Here is a 9,384-nt window from a genome sequence, read left to right as displayed (position 1 = left end):
CGCTTAAATAGCCTCTCCTTTCTCTAGTTCCCTATGTAGGGGAACTGCCGGTATGCAGAGTTCACCTAATTAATTCATGACTCCCCCCAAAAGTCTTGGCCGTGCCCCTTTCAGCATGGACGAAGGATGGTAGATTGCCCTCTCTCCAAGGTCGAGCCCCGGCACTGCATGCACCACACGGACGCACACCTCTAGGTCCGTTAATCGGCGTGTCGATGTCTCGAAACGAGATGCCACCCCGTGGGGCCACGACATTTTTGACGCCCGTTAATCGGCCTGTCGCCTTCTCGAAATTATACGCCGCACAGTGAGGACACGTTTTTTTTGGCGGCCGTTAATTGGCGTCAAAACCACTCGAAATCTCTCGAAAATATGCCGCTCCGTGACAAGCATAGCAACCCCTTTATATTGTGCTTACACAAAAGCATTAATATACTTTCATGATCAGTAAGCTTTCTTTGTTGTCATTGCAGGACGAGAGGGTTCCACTCACCCCCTGTGTGGTGTATTCTGGCCACAACCTGGAACAGGCAGAGTTTCTCCACCTCTGTGTCGACAAGGAGCGGCTGTTCATGGTCAAAAATGCGGAGGAAGGGGTCATCGCAATCATGAGTGCATTTTTTGTATTGAACATAGTATATGGGCCTAAATACTTCAACACCAGTGCAGTACTGGAACGATTGTTTTTTGGTTTGAATGTAATAATGCCAAGTGGTTGTTACAAAGTTTGTGAACAGAGTTGTGCAGGCAATGCGACACCGAGGTTCATGTACGTTACCATATGAATGCTAGCCTGACAATTTTGTGCAATAGCTTGAGCAATAGTTTTGTGCAATTTTTAATGTATCATTTTCTTTCTTTTTGATCACGATAATAGCATGATCCAGTAACTTCTTCCGCTGCCTCTGTGCCAACCACATTATCTATAGACTGCACCTTTTTTTGTTCTGATGACTTGACAGACAATGTAATAGTGCCCAAGTGTAGGTCAGCGAAAAACAAACGTGGTGTACTGTAGTCTGCACGTATTTATCGAAAACGTTGCTGGGTGTTGCTATGTGCTGAAAAGAAGATTACAATACGTCTAGTTCTTTTAGGTCTGCCTTAACATTAATGTGTGTGAAACAATTGTCAGCAGTCTTGTACAAAGATTATAGCTTGCTTGCTCTTCCTTAACATAGTTTGTTTATGAAACCTATTTGCCAGCCAGGGAACAATGTCCCAGCTTATAAGTACTGCATGATACAACTGTTAACGTTTGTATTCCCTTATAGGGCACATCAACACTGGCAGCCAGTGCTCAACTTTTCGTAACATGCTGCTTGGTCAATATTTTATATTTTGCGCATGTGTTGCATTGTGTAACCTACCCAATACAAGTGAAAGTTTTTGTGGTTTGACTGTCCTTTTATGAACTATGTTTTATGTTTATTATGTATAACTTAGCAGCTGAGGCCTGACATACTAGTCAAAACGCAACAGAGTATCCAATTTTTATAAGGTTTTACAAGGTTTTTACAAGTTTTGGATTGTAAAAAATGTTGCGTGGAACAATTATCAGGCTGAAGTACTGTTACATTGTCATGAATACCGGCAGCCTTTGCTTAACCTTTATGAATCTGCTGGCAGGCTGTAGTATCTTTAGCTCGTTTATTTTTTGTACATGTGTTGCCAATGCCTCATCCGAGTGAAAGCTAGTCGCTTATATACTACATATACTGGTGTTTCTACAAAGAATTTACGTAATATTTAAAAATAGCCGTTCTGAAGTACAAGGACGGCTCGTTAGAAGACAGCAATGCTGTCAGTGGTGCCGACCATGGGTGGATGGCTGATATCTGGTAATTAGTTGCTAATTAACAATCTAATATATCTTACTTTTAGTTTCAGCAGACTCATTGTAACCAGGAAATTAAAGCAAGCTCTCTGCACAAGACATGTGAACTTTTGGATCTGGAAAAATACAATTACCCGCAGAACTGTGGCGTGATGAATTTAGGCTGTCTGAGCACGCGAAACTGAAACTGAGATGCTGCTGAAACTCAAGGCAACATTTTGCTTACGTCGCCCAGCAGCGGGCTACCAGCACACTGCACGAATCCCTATTGCTGCCCACTGTTGGGTGATGTGAGCAGAACGTCCCCTCGAAGGGCGCGTCTTTGTGCTCACTGCAGCCTCGGGTACAGTTTCGCGTGCTGTGATAGCCAAAGTTCATCGTGCTGCAGTTGTGTGGGTAATTGCATTTTTTCCAGATTCTAAAGTCTATATGTGTTGTGCAGAGAGCTTGCTTCAATTTCCCGATTACGATGAGTCCACTCAAACTAAAAATAAAATGTATTTTATTTTTGTTATTTAGCAACTAATTACCATGTATCACCCATAACCTCGTGGTCGACACTGCTGGTGGCATGTCTCCAAAGGAACCGTTGTTTTATTTCAGAACGGCTGTTTTTACATATCAGCAATGTGTTTGTAGAAACACCCTTACAGAGTTGTGTGATATTACTGTTGAACAAATCTTATTGTGTACTCAGGTGAAATATGCACAGATGAAGAGCAGATATACGTGGTGTCACCTCTGTTAATGTACTATAATTTTTTGTGTGAAGGCCACCACACAGTTTTTTTTGCAAATGGCTGCTCTGCTTTTACTCACTCGTACTCTCTCACTTGTACTCAGTATACACGTATATTATACCACAGATATACTGTGATCCATGTGAATTACTGTGATCAGTTGCAAACTGTATATTGTTAACTGCAGTGATACTTTACAAATAATGTTTGTATTTTATTGCTCCTTGTATGAAATACAATAAAGTTCATTCACATTTTCTTTTCAAATTGTTACATATAGGTCTCATATATATGCTTCACCATTTAGTTAAGCTTTGCATTTTTGTACGAATGCAGCAGTGACTTCTTTTGCATGTCCATGGAGTGAAGCAGAATACATATTAGCCAGAGATCTAAGACATGCTAAATGTGATGTTTTTGTGTGTGTATAGTGCATGTGTACGATACGTATAACTTGTGTTTGAGTTGTATAGCTTGAGCAGATTTTAAAAAAAGTGATACATCTCGGATGACTGAGACCATGATGCATATTGAACTCCTGCATGAGACAACATGCACTTTTCAAAGCATGGCTCATGGAATAATATTTTAAATCTCCACATGCATTATACATATATATTGTTTAACTATAATTTAACTTAAAAAAACATTTAAGTTCAGGCAACTGTAAGCAATATACCATAGGTCTCATTCATCTATAAAGTGTTCCACTTTAAAGTTCGGTTCAAGCTATTTGACATCTGGTACAGGGGCTGTACACCCATCTGGCACCCTCCACAGTGGGTGTTAAATAAGGAAAAATAAATGAAGGGTGTAGCTGCCACCCTTCGGTTGGGGTGTTGTCACAACACCCTACAGTTTCTTTACATGGGCACCCTTGTTTTAGGGTGTGCCGAAAAGGCACCTTGTAAAATAGGTGCTAACTTACACCCTTAGGGTGTCGTCTCTGCGACAAGCCTATTTACACCCTTCTGGGTGTAAAAACTTTTACTGTGTAACATATCGCGCGAAACAGAACTTACAGAACGTAATTGCCAGCAACGAGTGTATGACGAAGCAAGCAGAATGATACAGAATATGCAGTCTGGTACGTTTACTTACGGTAGCAGTAATGTACATAAAACACTATTACTCGAAGAAAAAATAAATACACGTAATAAAGCATTTCAATATGTTCATTGTAATGATATATGCAAAGAATATTTCACAATTCTTAATAATACATGTAACATGGCCGTTCGGCAAATTATAATATTAATAGGAAAACACTACGAACGGTTAATTCATAGTATAATGAGAGAAAGATCTGAAAATGTAAATAATCATATGATTTCATTTCACCGACAATCGGAACTTGCTTTGAAAAAATTTGCCGAAGACCGCGCAAACGTGGAGTCTATATCTCAACAGTTTAAAGAAGATTGTGATAATGAAGTAAGAATAAAGACAAATATGGATAGAATATTATTTCGAGATACAATGAATAAATGTATAACAGCGGTTAGTGCAGGTAAGACATCATGCGCAGTTCGTTGTAGATTTAATAAATTACAAGAATTACAAATGTTACACAAAAACATTAATGGCTATGCATGTGGAGACATTGGTACGGATTCTCTGTTACTTCAACGGTTATTACAACAAGCTGCAAACGAGGAAGCATTTTTATTGAAACAACAATGCAATTCTGTTATGGAGATAAAAAATGCTCAACATCAACGTCAAGATGGGCAACAGAAGCTCACAATGCAAAATCCTCCATTGAATTATCCATCTATCGTTATAAACACAGCCCATTCATCTGTCAAAAAAACTAAACAAGATGAAGAAAATGATGGGACCGATACTGATAAATTCAACGTGCATAAAGTTTTCGAGCATAGTAATTTCCAGCCTGTAATCACAGGTGCAGTCTCCGCTATATTTATTGCAAGTACAACCATATGTATATGCTGTAAACGAAAATTAACAACATGGATCCAGCGGAACAGGAGTTAAAGGAGCGTGAAATTGCTCTTGTAGAAGAACTTTTGATTTTAATGGACGAATACAAGGACATGAACAAAGGTCAAGATTCTAATTTAGGCACACCGCTTAGCAATAGAATGATCGATATCACCGAAGAAGACATAGAAGAAAATACAGATGAAGAGGACAATGAAGATTGTGATGATGACGAACCGTTTGATGAAGAGCATGTGAAAATGCTTTTAGGTATATCATCTGCGCTGCCACAACAGTCGCCGTCTACATCACTGATAGAACCAACACCGACTACGTCAAAGGCGTCTGATGGGAATGTGCCGTTAGTATCTAACTCCAAAAATGGTCATGGCGATGATGGTACTACTGTAATCACTGGAATCAAGGAACAAGTAAGGAGTAAATTTCGTATAATTGGAATATTAACTGGAAAAATTAACCCCGCACATATGATACCCGTAAAGTATCCATCTAACATGTGGTTCAAGTACGCCAAGAAATTGACCGCTATAGAACGTGCAACTACATGTTGTTGCCGAAGAGGATTGCAATACAAGCTTAGCTGTTTGGATGACACTTATATCGATAAAGACATTAGAATTGAATTAAATGTACCAGGCACTCGTAGCAGCTATGTCAACGGACCAGTGTCTCGCCATAATTTCATATACGTTATGTGGGATGTGTATCATCAGCAACGTATGGCGATGGCATCGTTCATACGGAGCGTTAATAACAGTACTGCAAATTCAACGACAATGCCGATGATATCGCCTTTGTTTGTGTATCAATACGAACTTCTCCACGGGATTTTTCTTACATCTGCAGTGAAGACGATTTATCGGAAGCAATGTCTACAACAACATCAATAAATAGAGCTTCTGTCGTATTAAAAAATAAAATACGATCGATGGCAGAAACTCAATCTCTGTATGTGTCAATTCCTTCTCCTAACGTTCCTTCTTTATCAATTAATAAGCAAGCGATAGAGAAGATGGCTAGTATAATATGTACAGGATGTATCGTATCTACTTCATCTAATACAGCTGAAAAACACATTTTCACCACTCATTCTGAAAGTGGCAGCGAGGCTGTACCTACTACGTACGACTTAGGTGTGTGTAATTTATTTGAAGTATTGGGAACAACACCAATAAATAATGCATCAATTGCATGGAAGAAAGGCTCAATTGATGGTGGTTTTACGTGTTATACGTCAACTTTAAACGTTCAAACAGATGTGTGTGTGCTGTTTGTTTTGCAAGTAACAAATGAAGGAACGATCAAAATTGTTAATGCATTCGATCACTTGTTTATTAACAATCAAATAGATTATTTATTAACACCCCAAATGATGGCTGTTCCACCAATAGAAGATCGTGTCGGTGCGTTAAAGGCGTTATTGGCACGTAGGAACGCTGAAGGTGCCGTTGTTGCATCTGAAATTAGCAATGATAATGAATTGTTATATACTAATAGGAACTATCACGTGTGGTTCTCTAACATTCCATATCAATTAAATACGGGTGTTGAATATGATAAATATGAAGAGTTATTAAAGGTACTCGTGAAAGTTAATATGATGCCATTATTAGAAAATACATCTCTTAATAATTATGTGAATATAGAATTACCTGGTAAAGTAGTAGTATCGATAGAAGATAATCGATATATTATATTGGGTAACGATGGTGAAGGGTCGTTCGTGCTAAAGCCTCCAGTGTACGCCTTCATAGCCGAAATGATATCACTAAGAAAACCGCAACCATCTTCATTCATCGAATGTATGTCACAATTTTTTAATGATGTAGATTTTGCAAAACATAAGTATCCACAGAGATTCTTTTATCTGCATAAGAATTCCCCACTGGCGTTCTATACGCACTGTATAGCTCATTATGCATTTATCAAATTTGGTAATTTGAATTTATATGGTAAATACCTGGCTCTATTGAAAACTCCTGCGGCTCTTGCCGTTAAGAAATTAAATAAACAACTGTCTGAATTTCAGCGCAGGGTTACGGAGACTCAAGAAAGTTTAACTCAAGCTAGTGCAGCAGCAAATGGAAAAGTGCAAAGTGACCCTGAATACGAACAAATGCTTTCCGCACGTAGGAAGCATGAGGTGGCCATTAGCGAATTAAACATCGCCCAAACACTTAACGATATGGAAACAGAAATAAGTACGACCAGAATTCATGATCCACGCATTTTAGGTGCCGAGGGAGGATATACTAAATATAAAAAAATACCGTCTTCATCTTTTCCAATATCGGTGCAATATTGCGATTACAATTGGTATACTCAATACAGCGAGTTAGAGTAGCCACTGTTTAATGCCTCTCATTGGAATGATAAAATCGAGCGTTGCCGATTGTGCCATTAATTGATCTCCTAATCTATAAGCATTTTGTGTCATAATATCTTTATCGCTAGTCGATGGCCGTGTATGAGGAAAGCATGTGTAGTAAGTACCAAATTCATTAGGATTACTGGGAGGTTGGATCATTAAAATGTCGTTGATTCCAGTACAACGTTTAAATGTGCGATCTTGAATCTTATAAAATTCACTCGTTCTCGGTAAAAAATACGGGCTGTATACAGACATGCCGTATTTCGGAATGCAGGTGGGTACTAATTTTTTGGTGACGCTATCTAATCGGAATAATACGTCTTCTGTAGCATCATCACATTTACGAAATGTCGGGATTATAGGATCTGTTTTTAACCTGCATCTCTTAACGCTAGCACCGTAATTGTAACATTCAACTAAGTCGCCCGTCACTTGGTTACATTTACTTTCACAATCTGTATTGTTTTCACATGGCACACTTTCTTTACTACAGTCCCAAGTTAAAGAATTTACATACGTCATTTTAATACATCTAAAACTATTAATTATAAACTGGATTATTTATGTATTTTAATTAACACTTATTAATGCCAATATGTCGTTAATAAATACATATTTGGCTCTGCAATATACATTATCTTTACTGCAAAGTAGTCCTTATCAGTTCTTTAATAATTCACTTACATCTGTCCCTTCATTTAACGATCTCGATGCAGCAGTGGGAATTGGTAACGTCATCTATCACTCTGTAGACAGAATCTCGAATCTAATATTAGGAGAACATAACAGTTTGTGTAACAAGTACATCCTAAATCCTCTCGACCATAAATCGAGACTAATTCTTCCTGGATCGTATCAATGGACGTTTTTGTCGTACGAACAGAAACGAATAGATGTTACAATCGCATGTTTTCTCGAATATGTGAGCAAACGTAGGAGGGACGATAATACACGTGAAGAAAGAACACTCGCTTATTTACGTACACTGTTAGCACGAGAAAACATCGATGACGAATTACGATATCGACTTCAAGAGGCGTACGATGCCGCTCTTGATAAAAGTAGAACGAAAACAAAATTAGCAACTCCTTATTGTAGCTACACTAGATTTGGTAATGTGAACGATCCTGAATTCATTAACTATTTAAAGAGACCGTACGAAATGAGCAGGACGTCACCAACGCTTGTTATGGCATCTGTGTTACCTAAGCTAAAGAAAGTGACCATAAGACAACCTAATCAAACAACGATAGATTGGTTTAAACAGAAAGGATTCGACATGTCAATTTTTAATAGAACTGCTGAAAATCCAAACATGCAAATCCGAATAACGACGACTACTCATTATAATGCAGCCAAATGGCGTGTTCCACTTAGACATACAGTCATGCTGAAACCTGACGGCGAATATGAACATACTTCTTTATTATATCCGCGCATTGATGAGTCTATTCCTTTGCTTCACACAGCACAACCGCTATTTAATGTAGTACACTCGACTAATACCTTACAACAAATGATTGTATATATGCAACCTAACACAAAGGAAGTGTGGGTTGTGTTTGGTAATGTAACGGTACTGTTACCAGAATGTAAAGGTGTTTTTGGTAGTGAATCACATGCATTCCCACTTTTACATGATAAGATTTTGTACACGTTCTGGCCTTACACGAATAAGGCAGGTTTACCCTATGCTTCACTCGATATTTCATATTCCGCAATAGGCGAGCTTTTTAAAAAATATGAGGCGCGCAATCCTATCGATAAAGTAAATGTAGGGTCTCTAGACAGCGAAGAGAGTGTACATGTTACTCAGTTGATTCGTAAAACGTTTATTTGCAACCCAGATCCTTACGTTGAACCGTGGGTTGTGATTGCACGCCAATACGTCGATGAGCGAATAGGAGATCTCGAAGTATTATCTCATTATTTTGAAACGATGTTGGCTTCTCCATCGTTGGAATACCCCGAACGCGAATTGCAAATGTTTTTGGACAAAATTATGAATTCTAAACACAACGGACGTATCCCTATTAGCACAGACGGAGACAATAGTGATGGCGAAGAACATAATATAACCAGTAACAATAACATGACCGACGTACGTACTAATTGGGATATTATTATGGATAAATATAATGTTACTAATAATGATACTTTATTGGCTAAATTTGATCAAACAATCAACATGACATTAAACAATGCTGAAGATTTGCTAGAAAATCATAAATTTGATTTTTTGAAAATATTAAATGAATATAAACTTCTATATAGATTAGCATTACAAGCTAGAAATGTGTTCGATAACCGATCACATTACAGTAAGATCACATATATGATGAAACGTCTAAACAGCCGACTTGCCCATATTAATAATGAGCGGCAACCACAACAGTAATAAAAATAAAAAAATATGAGTAATGCAAATAATGTTCCGTTATTACCAATTGAATCTGATGTACAAGAGCTTG

The sequence above is a fragment of the Dermacentor silvarum genome, chromosome 3 (assembly GCF_013339745.2).
Source record: "Dermacentor silvarum isolate Dsil-2018 chromosome 3, BIME_Dsil_1.4, whole genome shotgun sequence".
In the NCBI taxonomy this organism is placed as follows: Eukaryota; Metazoa; Arthropoda; class Arachnida; order Ixodida; family Ixodidae; genus Dermacentor; species Dermacentor silvarum.
This window is presented reverse-complemented; position numbering follows the sequence as displayed.